General features: G+C 37.8%; 1 long non-coding RNA gene and 1 pseudogene across 1 annotated transcript in view; both read left to right on the top strand.

Annotated features, from left to right (window-relative positions):
- Nucleotides 1-27,861, top strand: part of LOC116868870 — a 163,806-nt gene that overhangs the window by 39,614 nt on the left and 96,331 nt on the right. The window lies entirely within an intron of this gene.
- On the top strand, nucleotides 20,412-20,512 carry LOC116869016 (annotated as a pseudogene).

Here is a 27,861-nt window from a genome sequence, read left to right as displayed (position 1 = left end):
TGGTACCTCATATTTTTATGTGCTAAATCTGACAACTCTGTATCCTTTAGGGACTCCCCATTATTACTGGGAACATTTAGCTACAGTTGCTTTGATGTGGGTGATCTTTCTATTGAGACAAATACACCTTATATATCTTGCTGGGGTGTCTGTTTGCCTCTGTGGATGCCTTATTAGATAAGATCTAAGACAACTCACACAGCAGATCTCTCATGCTTGGCCTACATTTGGTCAGTTAGAAACATTCATGCAGCCTTTGTTCTGTTAACTCTGGGAGTGCACACCACCAATTTTACCACCTCACCTTTGTTCCTGCTATCTAAGCTGCCATCCAGCTGTCTCTTGCCTTTAGATTTTCCACCCCATGGTCAGACACCAGTCTCTGTGCTTCTTCATCAGCAGCTGATAGATCACACACTCAGAGAGGTCACCCTGCTGTCTATTTGCTCAGTGGTAGGGGCAGGTACTTCCCATGGTTACCCCTAGAGGCAGGGATTCACACAAAGAAACACCTCCTTCCAAAGAAGTGTTTTCCACATTCCCTCATTCAATCTCTAGTGACCAAACTCTGTCATTCCCTTATCCCTTGTAATTAGGTTTTTACATTTTCCTTTGGAAACTTGCACTGTGGTCTGATGGCTCACTTTGGTGCATCTTGTCAGTTTTACCTTCTAACAAAATTTCTCACTTAGCATCCTGTCTGTGTCAAAGAAGAGGTTGGAGTAGACGATCTCCAGAGTCTTAGGCTAGTTCTCTACATTTCTTTGGGGCTCAAGTTTCTTTTCTCCCACCCCAAGTCAATTTTGTTCCCTGATTTCTTAGACATCTTACTTTTGCTATACAAATTGTTTCTGATCAGAATTTTCAGTGTAAATGTTCTTATCAGGACATTAGACTTCTCACTTGAGTGACTACAAGAGCAACAAGGAAGAAAAATTATTCTTAAACAAGTATATATGTATCAGCAGTGGATATATCTTTCTAAAAAAGCCATTTTTAAAAATAGAAGCTTCCTTTAAATTTTTCAAGGTTCCGGGGCACCTGGGTGGCTCAGCTGGTTAGGTGGCGGCCTTCAGCTCAGGTCATGATCCCAGGGTCTGGGATCAAGCCCCACATCGGGCTCCTTGCTCAGCCGGGACCCTGCTTCTCTCTCTGCCTGCCACTCCCCCTGCCTATGATTTCTCTTTCTCTCTCTCTCCCTCTCTCTCTGACAAAGAGACAAAATCTTAAAATAAAAACAAAACTCTAAATTTTTCAAGGTTCCTCATTGCCTATAGGATAAGGTATGAAGTTCTTGGTGGGACATTCTTGAATTCCCATAATCCGGTCCTTACGAACCCTCTAATTTTTTTCCCTTTACCCCTCTTCAACATATATCCTCGTTTTGGCCATTGTAAACCACTTAAAGTTTCTCAAATGAATTAGGCTATTTTATCCTCCATGCTTTTGCTTACTCTCTCCCCTTGTCTTAAATGCCTTTCCTGACTGTGTCCAAATGATCAAAGATAGGAAGTCTAGAAATGACCTGTTATAAACAGATTTCATTGATGTTTTATCATTTCTCTCTTCCAGAGAACTGGAGAACCCTCCTTTGTGATCTTTATTGTATCTCGCACTTCTGAAATGATTTTGCAGACAAATGGCTCATTAGTACTTACTCCTATTTGATAATAAGTCTGTCTCTATCGGACTCAAAGTTCTTTGAGGCAGGGTCTGTGTAAGTTTTCTCTACAACCCCAGAGCTCATTTAGTATCATGCATGTGGCATGTATTTCCTATATGTTGTTCAGAGAGTAAATTAATGATGTGTGGGATCCCCTTCCATATGGTTACTTGGGATAGAACACCATGATTCTGCTAATGTTGCCTCTGCCCAAACTCTTTAGGGAAATCCCATTTTGAAACTTGGAGCCATTTCAGAGCCATATATGAAGGCAGTCTTGGTCTTCTATAAATTTCTGTGATTTGAAATAAAAGAAAATATAGCAGAATAAAATTAAAAAAAATTAAGCCCACCTAGAATGTAAAGATTGACATCCTTTGAGAAGATTTAATATAGACATTAAGCAAGATTTGTTTGAAAAGGAGTAAATGACAAAGATGAATATATTTCTTCAGAAACAACATCCTACAATATTTAATCAACTATTGAAAATGCTTTTTACAATAGGAAGGGCAGTCTTTTGTTTCTAAAGTTACAGAGTCCTAATTTGATATTTTTCTAACCATTTTGAGTAATATTTACAGAGTTTCTCAAAGGGATTAGTCCATGCCCTACTAGGTATTATAGGCTCTGTGGTCACCTTGATATATTATCATTTGTTTCTTAAATAATAAAATCCTTTTGCTTGAAATTTTTATAGACCTTAAAAGATCTTATTCTTACTTAATAACCTAAATGTAAGTGAGAGACTCAGTTTACAAATGGACAATACCCAGGCCATCAATATAAATAGAACTGTGACCCACAGCCTAGGAAACCAGCCGTTCATCTACAGTTAACCCAGGAAGGCAGCCTACTACAGGTCATACTTGCAGGAAGCCAAATTGCTACCTCTAGTAACCAATCAATTCCCTAATTTTTGTCCCCACTAGCAACTTCAGACCACCCAGGGAAAGCCAGTTATGCACGCTGACCAATCACATAGGATCCCCCCCCCCCCTTCTAGTTCGGCTGCCTACATGCTCCCCATTCCAACAGCTTCCATTCAGGGCATACTTGGAGCCTTCCCTTTTTTTCCCACTATTATAACTTTCCTCCTCCTCTGCTGGTCTTTGAGTTTCTGCCACCACACAAGTAATAATAGCTGACTCTCTCACTGTATCAAGCTCTGAATAAATGGCCTTTGCCTTTCTCATTCAGTTGGTCTTTGTTTATTTCTACATATGTGATGCTCATGTTTTGTTTTGTTTTTTCCTTGCTTTGGAACATAATAAATAACTTTAAAGTTATTTTAGGTCCCCCCCATACTTTTAATGAAGAATTATGTGAAATACTGGCCACGATTTATCAGGCAATTCCTTTATTTTTAGACTACAGACTATTTTGAATCTGGTTGCATTCTGATTTAACCTGAGAGCTCTTTCCAGTTTCCTTTTATTCTCATTGCTCCTGATTACCTAGACACTAATTGCAGTTTTAATTACACTCTCATCTTTTCTGAAGATCAGAACATTTTTAAGAGAAGATAAAAACAAAAGTAGTTAATTGCCTGCTCACAAAGGATCTCAAAGTATGTTTCATCTTATGAATCAGCAGTCCCCAGTGTTTCCTTCTTCATGGCCCATTTGAAAAGTCGCTTGATAGATGAGGAAACTATAGTGCAGAGTGCTTGAATATGTACACTGTTAGTGCTGCTCAGTGGGAATTGCAGGGTAAAGTGCTGTGACATGCATTCTGCAAGCAGCAGCAGAATAGAATGTCATTCTGGCTTAATTATTCCCCTGGTAGATGGCTTCCTTGGGTTGCTATTTTGGAATCACCCTTGTCTTGTGGGTTACGATCATGAGATCTCTTCTCCATTAGTCTGCTGACTCATATACCATATATTCGATCCAATGAAATGCTCTAAATTCTAGCTATGTTGAGGACTCTAAGCTGTTTGTATTTCATTACAAATGCTACATGATTTTTTTTCTTTCTGAGAATGTATTCAAGAGAAGATGAGTCTTCTCTGAACTAGAGTTAGGTAGCAGAGTAATACCTATCATGGTGCCTAGGTTATACCTTGATAGGTTTTGTCCTTGAGAATGGGATATGTGTTATAGTCAACAGATTTCATTAAATTGATTTTTTAAAAAAATTATTAACAAATAAAGCTGATATTTCAAATCAAGAAGAATTTTAAGCTTTGACTGTGTGTCCTTTGCTATGTCACACCATGAAAGGATTGAAAAATGTTTATATTCATTCTTTTTGAAGAGGAAAGTTACATGCAAAAGCAACAAAGAGGACTCTGTATTTCGTCTTTATGCACGAGCCCCTCCTTTTTTATTTTAACTGTTTAGAACATCTGTAAGTGCCCTCCAGAACCAAGCATCTCCCTCTCTTAAGGTTTTCACAGCTTTATGTGGAGTTATTCACTGCTCTAATCACAGTGCTCCTTCTGAGCATAGATCCATGCTCCAGACATTTCTGTCTTTCTCCTAAAGCAAAACTTAAATCATTTCCAAGGGGCATCTGGGTGGCTCAACTGGTTAAGTGTCCAACTCTTGAATTCAGCTCAGGTCATGATCTCAGGGTCCTGGGATCGACCCCCACTTTGGGCTCCCTGCTCAGCTGGAAGTCTGTTTGAGATTCTCTCTCTCCCTCTGCCCATTCCCCACCACCCACAGACACACATATGTGCGCGCGCTCTCTCTCTCTCTCTCTCATTCAAACAACAAGAACAACCTTAAGTGGTTTCCATTCTGATGGGGCATACCCTTGTGACTGTGATTCCCAACAAGTTTATACTGGTGTGTTTAAGGATCATCTGAGTTTTACCCATTCTATATGAATTATACTTCTCTCAAGAGAAAGGCCTTGTTCTCTCATTGTGGGGAATTACATACCTTTTGGAGGCCAGATGGAGATGTAGAAGGCTGCTGACATCCCCTAATAGGACATTTTGATAAGCTGTCTAGCTTACCTGTGTTAAGTCCAACCTTGAGAATGACCTTATAGAGAATCAGATATGGTTCCAGAAAGTCTGGGGGCTTCTTCCTTCAAGAACATTGTGTGAAACCCATCAAATGGCCAGAGTTATGGTTTGGTATGATCTTATTTTCTTTGAGAAACTATTTCCTTTTGCTCCATCTCCAGGGACTTTTCAGAAGATGGTAATTCCTTCTAGGAAAGGACTCCCTGACGGTCCTTATCAGGTGCTAAGATCTTGTTTGTTCTCTGTTTCAAACGCATTTAGGTAATACTTGCTCACCCATTCCTAGCAGAGTTTATAACAGAAATCCTGAAGTCTTGGTTGTAGAATCAGGACACAACCTCAGTGTTACTGTTTATAGGCCCACCCCTTGGTGAGTCTGTCATGTGTACCATGCTTGTCTAGGAGACCAAGAGTAGCTTCCAGATCCCTCTTGCTCTGTTTTGTTCTTGGCCCTTTCTCTTCAGAACAATATCTGTGGGACACAGACCTTTCTCTCAAGGTAGGTTTTCTGCCACCTACCTTCTCATCACACGTGACTCTGAGTCAAACAGAGATCTAACCACAATCTGCAGGCTCATTGTGTGACTTTGGCTAGTAGCTTACTTAACCTTTCTCAGCATTATTTTGTTGTTGTTTGTCTTTAAAATGGGACTGTAACATCTACCTTACAGGGTCTTTGCGAAGATTTAAAGCATTATGTGTGTAAAATGCATAGTTTGGTATGTAAGTTCAAAGCTTAGTAAATGGTACTTCTCCTGGCTTTGATTTTTACTTTGGTGTGGTGTCTCTGATTCTGAGGGCACTTAAAGTCAACAAAACATCTTTTTTTTTTTTTTTTTAAAGATAAAACTAAATGTTCTCAAGTTTAAAATACATTAACAAATTCTGAAACTAGATAAGGAATTCATTTTTTAAAATCATTACTGAATGACTTAGGATACTTCATATGCTATGATTGAATTTGTGGGTTGTATCCAAAGGGTACCTGTTCATAAAGAAATGAATATATGTTTGATTTTGAGGAGTAAAGAATGAATCACATGATCTGAAGTCCTTCCTTCATTAACTGTGAATCAGCTAGAGTCAGGAGTGGGCAAATCATAACTGGAGAACAAGGAGTTATTGGCCTCAAAGTTCTGAAATTGATGGGAATTGGTCTTTGGCCTCTCCTTTCTGCCGTGTCCACTGACCTCATTGTGTCTCCTCTTCTTTAAAAACTCATTAGAAACTAGTATCGATATTTAATCGATATTAAATATTTTTCACCTCTTTGCATTTTCAGTTTTATGTAGAGGAATAAAGAAGATTGGTGCTTGATTAAAGGGATTTGAGACTTTTTCAGGCAGGGCAAGAAAACATTTAGAGTAAAAGGGAAGCCCTTTCCTAGCCCCCTAAAATTAGCCTTCAGTAATGATCAGATTTTGTTTCTTTTTTTTATAGATAACAATTTTTGAACCTGTTGGATTTTAAAAATATGCATATTTGAATACAAGCATGGATGCTTTAAGAGTTATGCATGCCTCTAAAAAGACTAAGAATGAATTCTAGGACGGGTGGCAAACACGTAATGTTGCATGCAGCAAGTCCAGATATAGAACAGCACAGCTGTGTTATGTAGCTTCAATAACTGTGAAATTATAATAAAATTATTAAATATGAAACATGAAAAATAAGACAACAAATGTGAATATTCTTTCAAAGCATGTTATACCTATGGGCTAAAGCAATGGAGTTCTCATGAATCAGAAACCATCATGTCTATGAGCGGTATGGATTTTTTTGGAACATCAGGAACAGTCTTTCTTTTCATTTGAAAGTAAGTGAAAAGACAATAATCTTGCATTTTGCTGCAGTAAATACTATTTATTTAGGTAATTTGGGCACCAAAATTACATAGTCACAATAATTGCTTTAATGACCCATTTGGGTTTTGTTTTTTTTGGTTTTTTTTGACACAAATTGTTTCCAATAAAAAGGAATTTATTAAACAGAACTCAGTATTTTTAGATGAGCCTATTTAGATGAGTTTGTTTACATTTTGGGGATAAATCACAAAAAGAAAATAATAAGAAATGGCATTGATTATTGTCAAGGGTAAAATTGGGATTACTGAAAGGATGAACCCTGCAAAATGATTTAATTGGATTTTCGTGTTGATTTTGATTCTAAGGGCTTACTGTTTAAGTTCCATCTTTTGCCTTGATTGGAATTGTGCTTATGTGGATATATCTGGTGAATATGCTTTTAGATATGCATGCAGGTCTTACAGATTTCACTTATATTTGAAAAATGCAGAAGTATTTTCATTTCTGTTTGTGTGTGTGTGTCTGTAGCAATAGGAAAACTTTTAAAAATAATTAGATTATGAAATAGAAATCTAAGAATATATTTGTTTTGGCAGCATGTATACTAAAATCTCCACACAAGGGTGATACTCATATTCATGAATCATTCCATATTTTTAAAAAATGTAAGAATATAAATATTCATATTAAACTTCTAGGTTTTTCTCCTTGACCTTTAGTCTCTAGCCCTATATATAGTCCATATACCAAAGAGATGCAAAATAGTGGGAATCTTTTGCATTTACAACAGCCGGTAAGACTTCTTATAAACTCTGGAGATGTTAAAGACTCTAGTCTGTGATTACACTGACCTCTCCACAAGCAACTGTTTATACAAAGAGAGGGTTAATCATTCACTTACTCAATATTTATCGAGGGCATTCTGAGCCCCAGTCCTGAACCATAAGGAATGTAGGGTTTAGGGAAAGTGACAAGAAGACAGTGGTTACAGATGAAAATCAATGTTCTGTGACAATGTGACAGGAGACGCATAATCCAACTATTTTAGGGCATCAAGAAAGACTTTCAAGAAGCAAAGTTTAAAATAAAAAACAAGGGGAAAGAGGACATGAAATCAGGGGAAGAGCTTTAGGTAGAAGCTAAGGATTACAAAGGCTCAGAGGCATGGGAGAGAATGGTGCCTTCAAAAAAACTGTGTAGAGTTGAAGGGCAAGTGGCAAATTGAAGCTGATGAGGAAAAGGGATCAGGTCATGAGAGGTCTTAATAACCGATCTGTGTAATTAGAGCTGTATCCTATGGCAATAGCAATTCCTTGAAAGATATTAAGCACAGAAATGATATGACCAGGCTGGGCCCTTAAAAGCTCACTCAGGATGCCATGTGGAAAATGGATTATTGGGTCTAGAAGTTGAAATGAAGGATAAAGTGCTTTGGGGCTGTGTAATTTGGGAAAGAATATTGATAATTGGCAATGAGATTGTGTACTGGTGGTACCAAGAAATACACACATTTCAAAGATGCTACATTGGAGGTAGAATCAAAAAGTTTTTGTGAGGATAGAAAGATGGGAATAAGAAAAAAGTAAAAACCAAACTCATGCCCAGGTTCCTGGTTTAGGTAACTGGGTTAATAGTGGTGGTGTTCAGTGAAATAGGTAGGATTTTAGGGGGGAGTGTGGTTTTTAGTCAGGATCATTCTACTTGTTATAACAAGTGATCCCAAAATCTCAGTGACAAAACTCTGAGAATATTCTGTGTTGCTCACCACACAATGTAATGAGAAAAAGATAGGTTCCCTGGTGACAGCTCAGGGATCTGGATTCCTTCCATCATGGGATGCTCCTGTTTCAGAGTCCTCTGATTCCCTTTCACTGGTGGAAGAGAGAGATTTTTATCATTATTATCTGAAGCATTGGGATTTTTAAATAACATTTATTATTGTCCTCACTAATACAGAAGTAGAGTGCTACCATCACAAACACCTAAAACATGTGGCAAAGGATAGTGGTCAGGAAGAAAACGGAAAGGAGCCTGACCTTGGAGATGGAAAAGATGCCTGGTTGTGTACTGAGAGGTGGAAAGTTTGGAAAAACTGTCCCCTGTAGTAGCTTGGGAAGCAGACTATATGTACCCCAAGTGAACTAGCAGCGCTAGGTAGAATTTCTCTGATACAACCTCAGGTGGGGGTCATTGGTGTTAGTGATTGCCTTGGGTAGGTGGGGCCATGCAGACAGCACCTCGGGAAACAATTAGCTTTCAAGAAGCTTGGCTTAAAGTGAGGAACAAGGTCATATTGTTGCTAGATGTGTGTGGAGGGTGGTGAAAGGAAATTTTAAAACATGAGAGGGTAAGAAAGGATGGTGAATGATCCACAGTGCCTCATTTCCTTTGGGATTATGGGGAAACCCTGTTTTATACCCCAGTGCAGCTCTTTCTTCACTTCTAATCCTAAAACAAACAAACAACAAAAAACCTATAACTTATTGTAAATTTCCATGAGGTTAAATATTAAACTTCTTCAGTGCCAGGGATGTCTTCTACTTCTGTGTGTTCCCCAGACCTCAATGCAGATTTGATCCACAAGTACATATGATCCGCAGTACATATGTTTTCGATGTTTAACCACTATAGACATTGAGATTGTTTAATCGGGAAATGAGATTCTGAAGAAAATATGTGGTATTAGACTTCAGAAATAGGAATCTAGGATCTACATTAGAAAAGAAAATATTCGTATTTCGCAGAATTTTGATGAACGTTACCAGGGAATTTTTAGAACATTCTTCTGCAATTACTTTTAATTTTAGTTTCCAGGCCACAAACAACCTCCTCAGTTATAAATATGCACTGTACAGAATATACAGCTGCGTAGTTACATTATGACAAGCACTTAGGTATTTCTATAATTGTGTTTCTACATTACCTTTTTATCTTTGCTTTATCTATTAACAATATTCATACCAATAAACTGCTACTTAGAGCATTTTCACTTATATTATTGTCTAACTTTCACATTCGTTATCTAATCCTGAAGCAGCCTAGGAAGATAGGCTGGGAAGATACATTTATTTCTACTTAGTGACAGATCTGGGATTACAGTTCCGTTTCTCTGCTTCCCAGTGCAAGGGTCTTGCACTGTATAAGCTCAATTAATGCATTTGTGACATTTACGTCATATTTAGTTCATGCAGTCTTGCCAGTTTTTGTGTCTGCCTTCCTTTTCCTCATTTCTTTGATACATTTGCAAAGAAGAATAATTACTCTCATATAAAAAGATTTAACACATCCATCCAATATTTATTTGGTAGATGGTTTATAGATGGTGAGGATTTGAGGGCCACCTCTACCTGAGAAACCCACGGAAGCTGCCTGAAACCTTTTTCGCCCTACAAGGCTGACATTTAAGGCCCTGATTCTGTGTCCAGTCTCAGGTTCTCTGGGAACCACACTGCATGGGATGAATCCCAGAAGCAGCACTGCTCTTAGCAATAACGTTCCATCAGCAGGTGGGGACTGGTCAGGTAGGGGTGTTCTCTGTGCCCCAAATCACCCAGTGTTACTTGTATATAACTGCCTAGATGCAACGTTGACTGGCCACAGAAGAGTGTTCTCGGCAAGACTCCTGGATTGGTTATCAGGGAAACAATTTCAAACTGGAGCAAATTTCAATTTTCAGAGATTGTATCCAGAATTGTATTCAGTTATAGAAAAAATGGGCACGTTCCCAGCTGAGGTTATAATATGATAACTCTGTTATTATGTTAGTAATGGTCAAGCTGCATTTTTAATTGTCTCCTCTCTTGTCAAATTGCAGATAATGACCTGTCGCTTTCATGAAGATAGAATGAAATATGCCTTTGGGAACAGAAAGAAAGGAACATGGTCTAATGAATCCAAGTGAGTGGTGCTGAGCTGTTGAGTTCACACCCAGTTCTGTGCTCTAAATGATATTCTAAGTGGTCAGATCTTTTCAAACAGTGTTTTAAGCCATGAAAAAAAAAAAAAAAGATGATTCGTTGTCAGCTGGAGATATTTCCAAGTTTTTCCATACATATTTCTTATCACGACAATTTTGAGCTAGGTTTTGCACCCAGTTTCAAAATACCTTGAAACAGTACTTATATTGGTATTAATCTTGTGCAAAGAATAATAAGTCTCTGGGAAAGGAATGTCCCTTGGGAATACAGCACATGTTTCAATGAAAAAGATCTGGACAGATCAGTGGGGGTGCATTTTACAGTTAGATCCACCATCGGATAGCTATGTATTTTCTTCAGACAAATCATTTAACTTCTTCCTGTTTTCTCACCTATAAAATGGGAAAATAATGCCTGTGCCTTTTGCAGGAATTCTCGGGTGTCAAATGTTCATTTTCAGTAGAATAAGTATTTGGAAAATATAAACTCATTTAACAAGCCCAAGGTTGATAATTATGTTCCATGTCCTAGAATTCACAAGCCATCGTGGACCTGGGGTACTTTGAAATGTGGTATACTTTTTTTTTTTTTTTTTTTAAGTTTCTATTTTCAAACTTGGCTCACAGCTTGGATATATTTGAGTAAAGCAGCTTTTCCTTATGGCCCCAATCATATGGCTCTTGAGCATATAGGGAAGAGTGTGAAAGAAGAGGGTGGGAAAGCATAACATTAAATATTCAAACTCCCTAGAGTTTTCTTGGCTTGAAGTGTTGTCTGTAAAAAGGAAAAAAAAAAAAAAAAAAAAACAAAAGGTGGTGTACAATGAGGGGAGAAGAGAAAAGAAAGGAAAAAGACCAGAGTCTTTTCCCTTGTTTTTTTTTAAGACCTTTTCTATGGTCAGATTTACCTCCCTTTTTTTTTTTTTTTTTTCTAATTTTCATTAAGTACCACTAAGAAATTAGATTAGATTAAACATCATTAATCTCTCCTGAGCTCTGATTGAGTTTGTATACACAATCTAAAGCAGATATCTGCCTTTAAAGAGAAGCTCCCACCCCATGATTTCTGTTATCAAATGCCCTATTTAAAATTCTGCTTTTCATTTGTGTCACCTGTGTACGGCTCACCAAAAGGATTCTTGAGGGAAAGCACCTTGTTTAGGTGTAAGTAGCTCAGGGAAGCAAACCTAGCAAGTAGCATTCAGTTTCTTAGATAATGGTGCCATCTTCCTGGCACTTATGGAGACAATGAAATATTCATGAGTTTCTTAAAGGCTTTTGGAAAGAATGTGTGCTGGAATGGAACATTAATGAGGCAGTCTCTTCTGGTTTCATGCCAGGCAGGGGCTGTTAAATAATTAAGGTGTGACAAGCCAGAGTTTACACAGGAGGAGGTGGAAAAAAGCACTCCTTCAGCATTGGAAATGTTCCCCCGCCATATTGAAATGAAGACCCATCTGGTCCAAGTTCTCTTATGTTCCTTGGAGTACTCTCTTTAAACAACCTCATGGTACCCAATGCATTGAATTGTTTTGCTAAAAACCTGCCGGAGGAACACTGAACTACTTCAAACATGTTTGGAAATCATTCAATTAGCCTTTATTGTGATCAGCACTGAGTTAGGCATGGCAGGGGTTGGGGGAAGAATGATTGTACTTCAAGATTCCTGCCTTCTAATACCCCTGGACTAATTGGAAAGCTAGGGAAAAATCTACTCTGTGATCAGTTGTTAACTTGTGTGGAGCTTAAAATGATAAAGGGAGAGATACACCAAGGACTCCTGAGTGAAGAGGTTTTAATGGGCAATGGGAGGGGGGGTTATCTTGGGCTTTGGAGAAGATACTAGACTTGTATGAGCAGAGGAGAAATAAGGGTTCATCTTAAGAGGAATAAGAAAATGAACAAAAGTGTAGAGAAAGGAATGCACAGAACTGGAAGAAAATGAAAATATTCTGTGATGCCATATCATCAACAGACATGTGGAAAATTCCTATTTCCCACACACAAAAATATATAAATAAAATGAGTGTATGTCCTATTTGGGAAATGTTGGCTCACCATGCCATCCAGACTCTGTGAAAGGGAAGGTGGCCTCCCAGGAGAGACTGACTCAGTCTTCCAGCAAAGTAGACAAATTGAACTCCGAGGAGTTTTTATGTGTGCAGATCTTTCATATCAGATCATGAAAGCAGACATTTTCACAGCTTTGCATTAAATATGCAAAATCTCATGGTTCTTTCATAAGAGAAAATATTCATGCTGCTTCCCTTGGTCACCCATACATTATCCCCAGAGTTGTCAGTCTGTGGCTTTCTCTGCAAGGCTGGGCTTTGGAGATATTTAATGGCTGCATTTGCCTGTTTATTTTTCTGCCTTCACTTGAACAACTAAGCCCTTACTTTGCCCAGAGCACAAGGTTTTAAAAAACCATGTTTTCTCCATCTCTCTGGCTTACAAACTAGGTTAGAGAAATATGATGTAAATAAGAAAATTTAATAAAAGTCTCCCACAGTCTTACAAAGAAGTCACAGCTAATGTTTTGGCGAATTTCTTTGTCACCTTTTTTTTTTCCTATATAGCATGTGGAGAACAATTGTCTATCTATTTGCGTGTGTGTATGTGTGTTTAGTATAATTGTAGTCTTACCAAATATAGTTTATATCTTAATTTTCCTCTTTTGCTACGTTAGACAAGATTTCCTAAAAAATGTTTAAAAAGTATGCCATTTTCAAACTATACTTAATCTCCACATAACACACCATAATTTATTAAAATATTCTTTATTCTTGAATATTTGCATGTTCATAATATTTCATTATTGCAATTAACACTTTGATAAACACCACTTAACATCAATGTATAATTCAACGCTTTTTCTCTCAGGGTAAATTCCCAGATGTAAGCTATTTGGATCAAAATATATCAACATTTTTAGTGATGTGAGCTCATATTGCCAAACTGTTCCCCTAAAAATACCAACTTATCATTCGTTCAATGAAAGAGAGGGCCCATCTACTTCATAAAAGATACACTCTCAGCTTGAATATGATTTTATAGTAAGATCTTAGTCAATTTGATAGGTGAAAATAATGGCATTGGTTTTATTGCATTGTTAATAAAGTTGGACATTTCTTTTATTTCATGGGAATTTGTGTGGAGTGTATGTGAGAGAGAGAGAGAGAGAGAGAGAAAGAGAGAGGGAGAGAGAGTTGTTTCATCATGACCTTTAGTCTCTTGTCTTTTTTTTGTAAGTAGGCTTTTGTAGGTATTAACAACAATTTTTATCTTTATGGTTCTCATAAAACTTCTAATAATGATAAATGTGGTTTGGAAATTAATGAAGAATTATAGCCAGGACTTCTTTATACCAAAATTCATTTATCATAGGAAGAAACGTGGAATCTTATGACTTTTTAAAAACACATGTTAAAATAGGCTGAAGTCACCAGGCATGAGCTGTAGAGGCTGATCACTTTCTTCTAAGAATTGGTTTGATTTTCCATCCCCAAATCTATTCGTTGCTCTTCATCACTTCATAACATAGAACCTTCCATGTGGTAGGAGTCTACCTATTTCTATGTCTGAAGTTCAGACATAAACTTCCAGAAGAAAATGCTTGTTTTTTGTTTGTTTATTTTTTTAAGTGATAGCAGATGATATATTTCATTATATTAGGGAGGAAGAATTGTTCTTTAAATTCATGAAAATATTTAATAAACAATTTTATCTCAGGAGTCTTTAACTTGCTCATTCATTTCCCTTCTTCTCACAGACCAGGGGTAAAAGCATCAATCCCCTGAGGTATAATCTCACTCTTCCATTACCTTCTTCCTTTTCCTCCATTACCCTTCATGAGTTATAGGTTGTTTTTTTTTTTTTTTTAATTCTTTCTTTATTTGTCTCTCTTTCTTTCTTTTTGCTAATGCTTTAGTATAATAATCTTACTTCCATCTGTTTTTCCTTTATCATTCACAGCTTAATAAAAGCTGTTCTTTCTTCAAGAGAGAAGAGGATTGTGTCCTTAAAATACCATGCATATTTTTATATTAATAACATCTAATCTGTAGAGTTGGGAAACAGGAATCTTATTCCAGATTGACCTGAATCATTCATTATAATGCAGCAGAAGGTACATACATAAATAGTATATAATAATATATGTAAAATACAGAAAATGATACATATAAAATATATGTATATATACTTATATACATATATGTATATATACAGAAACTATATAAAATATAGCTTCTAAATATATGTAATATGTATATGAAATGTTTTCATATTAAAAGAGCTTCTGCTTAGCCTCATGGATACAGTGCCTGATGGTTACAATGTAATAGTATTGTTGTAATCTAAATACCTAATTGTTAAAAAAGTTATCACTTGTCAGTGAAATAATGTCTCTGGGAGCAAGGCTGGTTGGTAGACAAACCTAAATCAGCTCCCTCTCTCTTAGGGTAACACAACCAACCTTGGTTTTAGCCAGAATGGAGGGAGTGATAATTTGGGAGATATAAATAGAAAGATCCCACAACTTAAAAAACTACCCTCATGATCCATGTACTTCGGATCTTTGTACTCGCCAATAGTGAGTCAATCTAGGAATCCATGCGATAGTTACTTTGCTCACAGGTTCCTCAAGTTACTCCTTAGAAGCCAGTTTTCCCATAAGGCGGGTCCAAGGCCAGATTGCATATACAGGCTTTTGAGGAGGTGCCAGTGTCTGTGTAAGGCAGTGGGAGAGCCGGCCCTGCCGGTGTTGCCCGCAGTTCCTGGTCACTGGCAATCAGCACAGCTGTTGGGGTTCCCTGAGTGTAAAATGGGGCTGCTCTCAGCCCTCAGATTGCTTTTCTCCATCTCCCTGCGCCTACTCCATTCTTGATTGCCCCTTCCTCATTTCTTTGCTAAAGGGCCCCCTTGCTTGACTGTACTTGCCCACCTAATTTCACTCAATCTAGTCAACTCGAGCAGTCCTCTAGCTCTTTCCTATTCCTGGAAATCTGGCTGCTCACCTCCAGCGTCACATCCACTGGCCAAATTTCTCAGCTTTTCCCTCAGAATGTCTCCAGAGACTAATGATCTCACAACATCTCCACAGACGCCATTCTCATCTAAGCCACCACTGTCTCTCTCCTGGTTGGTTTCGGAGAGTCTCAGAAATGTCACTCTGTCTCCTCCCTGCTTGTGGGACAATCTGCAAGATCCCTACCTTCCCAACCTTGCTACCTGTCACCTGCTTTTCTATTCTAGTCACAGTGGCCTCCTCAGTATTCCTCAGACTTGCCAACAAACTCCCGTATAAGGGTCTTTGCAGTCTGTGTTTTCTCTGTCTGGGAGGTTTTCCCTAGAAAACCAAATGGCCGGGGGCATCTGGCTGGCTCTGTCGAAACCTCACGACCATTGCTTCATCTTCCTTAGAACTATTAGTAAGGTTTCGTCTCTGGCCATCTTGCGTAAAAAACAATAACCTATCTGTATTTCTCTTCCTTGTATCATCTTTTACCACAACATATCTCATCTTTTTTTTTTTTAAGTTTTATTTATTATTTGCAGGAGAGCGAAAAAGAGAACAGGAGTGGGGAAGGGGCAGGAGAGAGAATATTCAAGCAGACTCCTTCTGAGCACAGAAGCCTGTGCGGTGCTGGATCTCACCAGTCATGAGACCAAGACCTGAGCAGAAAACAAGAGTTGGATGCTTAACCAGCTGAGCCACCCAGGCACCCCAATATATCTTGTCTTTGAACAGAGCATATATATGTGTTGTTTGTCTGCTCTCCTGGAATGCAGCCTCCATGAGGGCAAAGATTTTTTATCTTTTTAAATATTTCTCCTGTTTACTCTCCCAGTGCTTAAAAGCAGTGCCTGGTGCAGGATAGCCCCATAATAACTAAGTGGTGAATGAAGGACCATATGAAGGAATAAAGGAATGTCTTGCTATTCTTTCTTACTTTGTTGTATTGGAAATAAGACCTTAGACCTCTCAAACATTTAAATATTGAGGAAATTGTGGTCTTACTCTCAGTATAGTTTTCCAGGAAGGAAAATAGGTATACAAGACATTTTGTTATGTCCAAAATTTCCAGATACCTAATAAATGAAAGGAATATTTTCTGGGATGGTATTAGTATTTCCTCACACCCCATCTTATTGTGCTCATTGAGGCAACTGAGAAAGGATGAGAATGAAGTTAGTAGTGAAGGAAATGAGACAAATGGAAACCAAGATCAGGAAAGGGAGGTCATGCATATAACTGCAGGCAGATACTGCCCATCCAGCTTTAATTGTTCCAGCTTAAAAGTAAAGAGGGAATATACATCAGCTTAAGATTTGTAGTGTCTGTGAAGACAGACAATAGCAGCCCTTTGATTTGCTAGCTTTCCTTACTTGTCCTTATTAAAGCCTTTTACATTATAAATTCTTTCATCATTTCCTTTTTCCCTGACAACTGGCATGCTCCATGATGGCTACTAAGGTAACTATTTTATCCCCATTGCCAGGTACACAGTTTGGTTTTCATACATTTTGAGAACAAAAGAATAAATGAGTGAATGAATGAAGGTTAAATTAAGAGGATAAAGACATTTTAAGGGGCGCCTGGGTGGCTCAGTGGGTTGAGGCCTCTGCCTTCAGCTCAGGTCATGATCCCAGGGTTCTGGGATCGAGTCCCACACCAGGCTCCTTGCTCAATGGGGAGCCTGCATCTACTTCTCCTTCTCCTCCCTGCTTGTGCTCTCTCTCACTATCTCTGTCTCTTTATCTCTCAAATAATAAACTAAAAAATATATATATTTTTAAAGGCATTGTAGGGCCTGTGCTGAGACAAGGGCTTCATGGAGCTAGATCAAGTGACTCAGGAAAGGTCAGCTCCAGGTTTGGGTGAATGGTGGGCATATCGACAAGTTGCAAAGATGGTACAACTATATTGAATAAACCTCAAATAATTAAATGGCTTTCTGCCCTGTAATGCAAGTCTGGCCAGTTCAAGAGAAGCTGCAATTCTGAAAGTCAGGATATTGATGTGGCAGATTTTAATGAAGGAGTTAAAGTTAATGAGCATTGTTCTGATTTTTTTGAATTCTTGGGTACACTAATGTGTTTCAGTTGCTGAGTGCTCTCTACCCCCAGAAACAGTGGCCTTGGGCTTAGGATGGGTGTCTGAATCCTAACCCTGACTTTTTTCCTCTGCCTAGCTTGAATTTTGATCTTCATTTATTATTAATTTATTGAAAAACTACCTCCTAGAAAGCATTTTCTAGATATCTGAGATAAAGTGAGAGATCCATACCTTGCCCTCACACAGCTCAAGTTCATAGAGCAGTACACAAATAAAGTTGGATATTTGAAACCTTCCTGTAGCCTATAGCATAATTGCTTGGGAAATTCAGTGTCCATCTAGCCAGATGACATTCTACAAAGCTGAATATTAAGTTTTGATTTCAAGTGCTCACTCAGACCCGATCCTCTCTTCTTCAGGGCTGGCATGTCACATCAGGCTCCCCAGGACTCACCATGAGAAACAGCCCCCTTGTCAGGTGTCTTATCATTCAGAGGATCTTTTGGGGGCATTCCACGCACTGTCCTACTCTAGATCATTCCCGTGCCTTCCTAGTCTGCTCTCTCTGTTGCTGCAATAGACAGCCTGGTTTTCTGCACTTGAAGAATGGGATGAATTCAGTAGAACTGAGCCCTGATAACCCTCAGGAATATGACCCTGCAAAATTATTTCAGCTCTCTAATCCACAGTCTGTAAATAGGAATCATATGCCTTTCTCTGAAGGTTTCTGTGACAGTCAAAGAAGATGAGATATTATTTTATCACAATGCCTGTCATAGGGGCTCCTGTTTTCTTTCTCAGTTCCTGTGAACAGAAGTATGGCCAGTAAACAATGCCCAGAGGAGGGAAGTAGAAGCCTAGGAAAATTGAAAGAGTCCCTTGAATTATTAAATTGAAATGATTCCTCTGGAGAGTACCCTTAAGTAAGTTATTGAAAGCAGTAATTTATTAGTTATATTTGGGACAAAGTGACCTTGGGAAATGTGGTATAGTTTTCATAATCACTCTGGCTTATTGTATTCATTTGACACTTCAAGATGCAGTAACCTATATGCTATACAGAAAGAAATTTACAATAACTAAGAATCACCATGACTATTAATTATTTTTAACTCAAGTCTGTCAAGCTTATAAGCATGTAAAATATTTAGCAATTAAACATAAAATTACAGAGAAAATCTTCTCCAGAAGAAAAAAAAAAGATTATTTCTCTTTTTGCTTTGAATAATGCCCGTGTGTATGCATGCGTGTGTGTTTGTGTGTTTGAAGAGCACTGAATTTTGGGTTGTCATTGTACTCTTTAACTGTTGATTTTCATTTGAAGTCCTCCAATGTGTGTAGTCTAAAGTGCCAATTTAGTTATATTTTTATTCAGTCAATCCCCCACACTTGCTCACACTTGCTGTTCCTGAGGCTATGAGTCTTTATTAAGGTTATAAAATGCTTCGACCTTCATAAAAGGCACAGTGACTTCCCTTGAGGTCCAAAGCATTAATGATGAGGTGAAATGCAAAATCATTATCTGAGGGCAGCATCTCTCCACCACAGAAGCTATTCAAATCATCCGATTGAAAGGCAAACCTACCCAAAAGCTAATAAAGAATTCTCCCTGGCAGTTGAAGTATTGGACAAATTGCTTTTCAACCTATGATAGGATGTTAACCCGGTGACGGCCAAATGATGCTGCTGGTTCACTGTATTCCACTTCTGTAAGCTGGGTAATTGATGGTCTTTGGGTCCAGAGGTCAAAAGTTGTTGGTGAGTTTGCAATGAGAAACTTTGCTGTGGAAATGGGCCAGTGGTGAGTGTTTATGGCTTGCCAGTGTTTCAGCACCAAGGGCTCTAAGAGGAGAGCCGGGCTTCATTCTGGGTTAGTGTCACATTTGCATTCAAGTGTTCATGAAAACTTGTAAGTGCATCAGTGGAAAATTGAATGCTGACAACATGAGAAAACATCGCTTCTATGAAAACCAGTGTATAAAGACAGGGTCTTACCTCCTTCCCTTCTCAAACAGCGAGCTGTGTGCACCTTTGTATGTAACACCCATGGTGATGCTGGTGACAAATAAGTGTCTCTAATACAACCAGCCTGTCCATTTCATCCTGGATTTGAGGACTATGTTAAAAAGAGCCTCGAGTATTTGAGACTAGAAAGGCCATGTTGACCCATATTCACCCTACCTTTGTAAATTAAGACTGATTTCATTTTTGCATGATGAAAAAAAGGAGTTCTCCATAAATACATCAAAATCCAAATTCCATATGGTTCTTAAATTTATTATGAAGTGGGTGTTCTTGGGCTTCTGTTATGTAACATGGTAATTTATTATATGATATCAGAGATAACGAATGTTCTGGGTAAATGGGATCTAAAAAATCATCTTGTTCTGGGGTGCTTGGGTGGCTCAGTGGGCTAAGCCTCTGCCTTTGGCTCAGGTCATGGTCTCAGTGTCCTGGGATCAAGCCCCACATTGGGCTCTGCTCAGCGGGGAGCCTGCTTCCCCCTCTCTCTCAGCCTGCCTCTCTGCCTACTTGTGCTTTCTTTCTCTCTCTCTGTCAAATAAATGAATGAAATCTTTGAAAAAAGAAAAAAAAATCATCTTGTTCTTGGGTTCCCATCTAGTTCCTGAGTCCACAGAGGATCACCAGTCTATAAAGGTAGAAAGGTAAGTTGATAATCATGTTCAGAATTTCATAAAAGTTGCTGGAGATCATACATTTACTGGTTGATGTAGGGTTCAACTTTATTTGCTTTTGACTGGCTTGATACCAACTCAGGGCATAAGTAATACTGCTATGTGTGTTCTCACTGCTATCCAGAAGCTTTGGTTAGCAGTAAAGTAATTTATGAGAAGTACATACAATTTGGGTTTTCTGTTCAGGCTAGCCAGCTGAACTTAATGCTTAATGACTGTGTAGTTCTTGATACTGTTGAAACATTTTCTTACATAAACTAGGCATGAAAGCATAAGAAACAACACTGCCATTTGCTTTTGGCAGCATATACACTGAAATTGCAATGATAGAAAGATTAATGTGGCCCCTGAGAAAGGATGCCATGTAAATTCATAAAGCATTCCATAGTTTTAAAAGGAAAGGCTATTCCAACACACAAACTATTTTTGTACTGAAATTTGCTAACTTGAATACAGAATTTTCCTTTTGGGCCAATAATCAGATTTCTAAGTCACCTGGACATTGCTCCTTTCTAAATTGAAACTAGAAACCTTGTGACAGTTACGTGGAAAAATAATTGTACTGAAATTAACTATCCTCATTTGGTTTTAATTTTTAAATGTTTGTGAAAGAAGAAGGTATGGGGAAAAAGAGTAGGTAGTTCCTTTTGTAAGTATAAAATAAATGAACATGCATTGGATACGAAAACACAAACACTAGCAGGGAAATGAGAATCAGGAGATCTGGTTTCTGGCAATGACTCGGTCAATGTCTACGGGAGTTTTAAGATGTTGTTGTATTTATCTTAGTTTTTAATTTCTAGTCATACCAGACAATCTCTAACCCTCTTCCAGTGATGCGCTTTAGTGATGAAGCTACATTTTTGTTGTTGTTGAATGCAATTCTTATTCTCAAGAAAGACATTTAGGAGATCTTGACCCTGGAGTTATTTATACTGGGACTTTTGGCTACTGAATGTAGGAGGTCTGCTTCCCAAATACTCAGCAATCTTGTTTCCTCACTTTTTAAGGGCATGAGTAAGAGACTTCTAATAAGGAGGATTTTAAGGTAAATTTACCTTGAGCCTAGACTATGGTACCTTATGAAGACTCAAGAAGTGAATTAAGTGAAGACTGAGAAACATTTGGGTAATGCCCTGTAGTTACTCCCAGCAGGGAGTGTTTGGATTCTGGTTTCTTGGGGAAAAGAGAAGTCATGAGAGTAGCTCAAGATGTCATGAGAGTAGGGGCGCCTGGGTGGCTCAGTGGAGTAAAACCTCTGCCTTCAGCTCAGGTCATGATCCCAGGGTCCTAGGATTGAGCCCCACATCAGGCTCTCTGCTCAGCAGGGAGCCTGCTTCCTCCTCTCTCTCTGCCTGCCTCTCTCCCTACTTGTGATCTCTGTCTATCAAATGAATAAATAAAATCTTAAAAAAAAAAAAAAAAGTCATGAGAGTAGCTTAAAGAATGACTGGTGCCTAAATCCATCTCACTCAGTATCTCCTGCAATATAACAGAGAAGAACAGAGATCAACAGAACTGTATGTGAAACACACTCAACATTCTTGGAGCTAGAGTCTGGCTTAACTTAAAATAACTGTAGCCGAAGTGAAGAATAAGGAAAAAGAGAGAAAAATAAAACCAAGTCCCAGCAAATGATCTCTTATGTTCCCACAATGCCACAAGATCTTGAGGTCAAGCAAGAAGTGTTAAAAAGAAAAAAAAAAAAAAAAAAAAAGTACAAGGAAGAAACAACAGAGCTAATGACCAGAGTAAAGTTAAGCCAAAAGCATTGCCAGGAAGAATCCATCTACTCTGAGCAGGTAAAACGGGTAAATGGGTTCAAAAGGTACAAGCTTCTAGTTGTAAATGAGTCATGGGGATGCCATGTACAGCATGGTGACCATGATCGGTAATGCTATCTTGCATATTTGAAAGTTGCTATGAGAAGAAATCTTGCAGGCTCTTATCACAAGGAAAAAAATTCTCTGTGCAGTGATGGATGTTAATAGGACTTGTAGTGGGGATTATTTCATATGTATACAAATATGGACTCATGTTGTACACTTGAAACTAATAAAATATATGTTAGTACATAATAATAATAGTAATAATAAAAAAATACAAGAGGAGGCAAAAAGAGAGTCACTTTAGAAAAAGGAATAAGTGAACGTAGGAACAGATTTTTATGTCCAGCAAAGGTGTTTGTCAAACATTAAGATTAAAAAAAAAAACCTGCAAAAGAGTTTTTTGTTTTTTTTTTTTTAACATACAGCATATTGTTAATTTCAGGGGTAGAATTTAGTGATTCATCACTTGCATGTAACACCCAGCGCTCATCACATCATGTGCCGTCCTTCATGCCCATTACCCAGTTACCCTGTCTTCCCACCCACCTCCCCTCCAGCAACCCTCAGTTTGTTTCTTATGGTTAAGGGTCTCTAAACAATTTTAAACTCATACAGCTTAGAACATACAGTATATATGAGCTCTCCATGAAGAATTTATTAGATCAGCTTTATTCAATTAATAAATGATTGGGAAAATGTCACCAAACACTGATGATGGGCTTTAATGCATGTAACTGGGGACCTAAGACAAAAACAAAGGTATGGGTAAGTGTAGAAGATGAACACATGGATATTGTATTTTGTGGCAAAGCAGAAATAAGGCAATGAGATATGAGAGGGGAAGTAGAAAGTAGAATAAGCTCATTGGTTGACGTATAGGTAATAGGTAGGATTTCAAGGGTATTGTTAAAAACTAACAAACTAGAAAATAAAATTATATTGGGCTCCAAACTGAATTTTTTCTCAAAACTCTTTTCCAAAGAAAATATAAAACATAGGGCATTATGGAAGACATAACTTTAAAAGTGACAAGTAGAATGAAAATATAATTCTTCCTAGTTATCACTTTTTAAAAATTTTTATTTATTTATTTGAGAGAGAGAGAGAGCAGGGAGTCTGATGCAGGGCTGGATCCCAGGACCCCAAAATCATAACCTAACCTAAAGGTTATGGTTAATGACTGAGCTCCAGTTATCATTTTTAATTAAAGAGCAAATAATGCACATTTTGTAAAGAAATATAAATGTAGCAAGTATAACCTAATATGCATAGTTAAAAATTATTGTGACAAAAATTGAGACCAACAGAATTCAGACATTCAAGTTAGAAGACACATATCAGTCATATCAATAAATATGAATGAAGTTAACTTACTTGTTAAAACAATGTATTTTTTTATTGTTATGTTAGTCACCACGCAGTACATTATTATCTTTTGAATAGTGTTCCAAGATTCGTTGTTTGCGTATGACACCCTGTGCTCCATGTAGTTCGTGGCCTTCTTAATACCCATCACTGGGCTTTTTACTTTGGTTTCCATAGCTATGCCAAGCCATATGCTCTATACAAGGGGAATAATAAAGGGACTCAGAAAAGCAAGCAAACAAAACAAACAAAGGTATACTGGGTCCTCAGAAATGGTAAGAAAGAAGGGGTGTGAATTTGATATCAGATAAAGTAACATTTCAACCAAAAAGCCAAAAATATTGATGAGAGATATGTTTTAGTGCTAAATACCATGATTCAAAATGATAAGGTATTTATGAATACTATTAAACAAAGAATACAGCAATCATGTTTATGTAGTAAAAACTCTAAAACATAGAAAGAGCATAATTATAGAAGTCTTTACAGACTGAATTTTTTTTAAGATTTTTTATTTATTTATTTGACAGAGAGAGATCACAAGTAGGCAGAGAGGCAGGCAGAGAGAGAGGAAGGGAAGCAGGCTCCCTGCTGAGCAGAGTGCCCGATGCGGGGCTCGATCCCAGGACCCCGGGATCTGAGCCGAAGGCAGAGGCTTAACCCACTGAGCCACCCAGGCGCCCCATAGGCTGAATTTTTAATTGATAACTCATATAAGTACACCAGTCTCAGATCAAGACAGATCAAGTGAACAAAAATCAAAGAGCCCAAAGACCTGAACAAGTTAATAAAATAGATCTTATCATTATATACCGAAGTTTAGGCTTTGATAATAGAAAATATACTTCCTCTTTGGATGCTTATGGAATATTTACTAAGTTTTCCATACACAAGTTCGCAAGGAAAACATCAAGATGTCCTATAATGCAGAAGTACTACAAAATATAGTCTCCACTTACAATGCAATAGAACTAGAAATTATTAATGAATCAAAAAAATAAGAGGCCCTTCCACCAGTAATCTTAAAAAAAATTCTTCTATTGGACAACTCAGGTGAAATGGAAACATACAAATTGAAACTATAGAATTCAGTCAAATAATAAAAATACTACATACAAGAACCTCTGGGATATGCTATAAGCAGTGGTGAAAGAAAAATTTATAATACAAACACTTCCACCATTACAAATATAAAAAAAAAAAAATGAAAACAAATACCCAGCTCAAGAAACTAGAAAAAAGACAAGTCAAAGAATGCCCAAGAAAGGAAATAATTAAAAAAAGCAGAAAAGCAGAAGTTCCAAAAAAAATTATAAAGCGGAAGTTCAGGTAGATTATAGGAAAACAGTAAATATGTGTGTGTGTGTGTGTGTGTGTGTGTGTGTGTGTGTACTTTAACAAGTTTCCTTGGGATTGGATGTGGAGGGTGTTTCAGTGAGAAACCGTGTATTCTTTTGGATTTGAGGAAATCTTTTGAAAAACAGAGAACATTAGGATATATTTATATGCATATTTAATTAATTTATTTATTTATCTTAAAGGATTTTATTTATTTATTTGACAGAGACACAGCGAGAGAGGGAACACAAGCAAGAGGAGTGGGAGAGGGAGAAGCAGGCTTCCCAAGGAGCAGGGAGCCCCATGTGGGGCTCAATTCCAGGGCCCTGGGATCATGACCTGAGCCGAAGGCAGAGGCTTTAACCCACTGAGCCATCCAAAGCACCCCTATATGTACTTTGAAATGCACTTTTTAATTGCTTGAACTGAAATGGCCACACCTCAATTCAGGCCTACCCTAAACAGCACTCTAATAAAGGTGATACCAAAAGTAAGCTCTTGATTGAGCAGGTATACACACACACACACACACAGAGTCAACATACAGACCCTAAGCAGAGTTGTCGTGCTCCTCTCTTTAGCCACTAACAGAAATAAGGGAATCTATAATGTGCAGTGTATCTATAATGTACAGTGTGGTGACAAGAGGAAAACAATGGACATCACTCTTGAGCAAATGAGAGGTATAATCAAAACCGCGTTATTTGGGTTTCAGAATTATGTTCTTCTAGCTTTTGTAATGCCAGCATTACTACAGTTCTTTCAGGGCAAGAAGCTCTTCAGTATGTTCAGTCAGAAACACTACCTCACTCTCTGTTTTCCATGAAGCATTCCTGTGAAACGCTTTATTATAAAAAACAATTGCATCTGAGCTGAGCACGCATTTTGATTGGAGGAGCTGGAGACAGGATGCCTTATCATATAAAATATGTCTACAATGTGAGGCTGAGAACAGTTGTTCTGAGGGTTGAGATTTTATCTTACACGTGAGGCCCCTGCTTATTCCAGGCTTTCAGAGTATCTATTGACTGACTATACTGAAGAGTGAACAATTGTTCATTTTTAACAATTTCTATGCAGATACAGTATTCCCTTCTTTAGACACATTACAGGTTGTCAGTTCCTTTTGTTGTTGATATCTCCCTAAAATTTCAGCCTCCAAGAACAAAAGAATATGCTAGTTTTACAAGACTAAGCCTGAATTCTATTTCCCTGGTCAGAAAAATAGTTTAATTACTTTATAAACTTTTCTCATTTAAAACAAATTTATCCTGTGTCTTTGATGGTTACCATAAATTGCAGCCATGCTTCTTCTAATATATTCTATTACTGTTTGGTTTCTCAGAAGATTTAAAGGGTGCCAATTTCCTCTACAATTTATCAGACAATATTCAGCAGTGCTGTTTAGAGAAAACTTATAAAAATACAACTTAACAAAAGATTTATCACACTGCTTGCATTTTAGCATGTTTCTAAGACCAGTAACCTAGTTTCTTCTTGCCTGCTTTTGACAAGAGTAAGCTTAATATTAAATATTAACTCTCCTCCCTGTAAAAAGGCATAGATATTATTTATTCAGGATACATTTGATAGAAGTTATTTAGAGATTTTCATACTCTACTGCAATGCCTATGTAAGGACAATTCCTCCTTATTTGATTTGATTGTCTTTCCTCATAAATTTTATTTAGTAGCCTTGTCACCTACTCCTCCCTACACACACATGCACACACAAATACTCTTCAACATATATATCCTTTCAGTTCTGAATTTTGATGAATATACCTGCTAATAGATCTCTCCTATTTTCACTATTTGGCTGTCTGAGGAGGCTAACTACATGGGACCAATTCTGTCATTTATGTTCTTTCTCTCTATCTCTCTCAATCTCTCTGGCCCAATCCTAGGACTTCATTGAAGTGATCCCCCTCCTGATGTGTACAGCTCCTTGATCCTCTCACTAAGGTTAGAAGGGCAAGATGAGCCACAGCCAACTTTTTGGATTAAGCCAGTATCATTGAGTAGAACCCTAAAATCCTACCTGATCTATAAACATATCCTAATCATTAAATTTGTTAGGGGCTATGAGGAGGCATCTCTAGGTTGCCTGATGGTAAGTCTGGTTCCTTCAGAAGATGGTACCTCTCTGAGCCAGAGATGATGTGGAGAACAGAAGCACAAAAATCTCATCTGTTAAGCTCTCATTCCATATCCACCACTGAGTCGTTTGCTTTACTTTCTTGTATTACCTTAAGTTATTGAATTCATACCCTAGTTTTTTGCATTGTCTTGAGAACATTCGAGATCACAAAGCGCCTGTCAGAGCTATAGCTAACATGCACCTCCCTCCCCCCATGAAGAAGCACCCCCCTCAGAGTTCCCACAGCTGCTCTGTTGGCCAGACTCATATCAGAACTGAGGACTGGCCTTATATTTTAAGTCTCTTTAGATATTTACATTATATTCTTCTAAAAAATTACCTTCTTTTAAATACCTAATAGAAACAGGTCTCCAATGAAATCCATGTTCTTCTTTCAAATATATGGAGTTGGGCTGGGACTCAGCTGTCTTACTGGGTACACCATACCTTTGCAGAGGCATTGCCATGTAACTGAATTCTCTCCTGGCCCGCCCCAAATTTGGATGTCTTGCCATATATACTCTTTTCTTCTTACTGGCTGAGATGAGCAGAGCATCATTGCTTATGAAGTCATTTGTTGAAGGTAACAGAGCCACTATCCCTCTGGGTCTACGAATCATGGCATGTGGGTAGCTAGGTTGCCCATTGCCTAAAACACCCATCCTGGACTGTTACATGAGTAAGGGAACTTTTTTATTCCTTAAGCCAGTGAATTAATGTTGAGTGTCTTGTGGCAGCAGGATAGCTTAGTCTGTCCTAACCAGGGAGAACTCTGTTTATATTTTTAGTTAATTTACTTAAGTTACAGAATTTTGCTGTGTAAAAATATGGTACACTGTAAATAACTGTGTTTTGTTGGTGAGGTTATCCTGATAATTAAATTGTTGTCTTTACGCATGGCCAAATTAACTATCCAGACAATGAATTTAAAAAAGGAAAAAAAAAGACTCCATGAAATTGGTTGGTGGTCACTTTGTAGAAAAAATAACTGGTAATTTTGGACTGATTTTCCCTTCCTGTTCTATTTTAAAAGTATGTGTGGACTCAATGCCAGATTAAGTGTTTTCTCA

Source organism: Lontra canadensis, unplaced genomic scaffold (assembly GCF_010015895.1).
Source record: "Lontra canadensis isolate GAN:19392208 unplaced genomic scaffold, GSC_riverotter_1.0 scaffold17, whole genome shotgun sequence".
NCBI classification, from domain to species: domain Eukaryota; kingdom Metazoa; phylum Chordata; class Mammalia; order Carnivora; family Mustelidae; genus Lontra; species Lontra canadensis.
The sequence above is the reverse complement of the archived record's forward strand: the minus strand, read 5'-3'. Positions and strand labels throughout refer to the sequence as shown.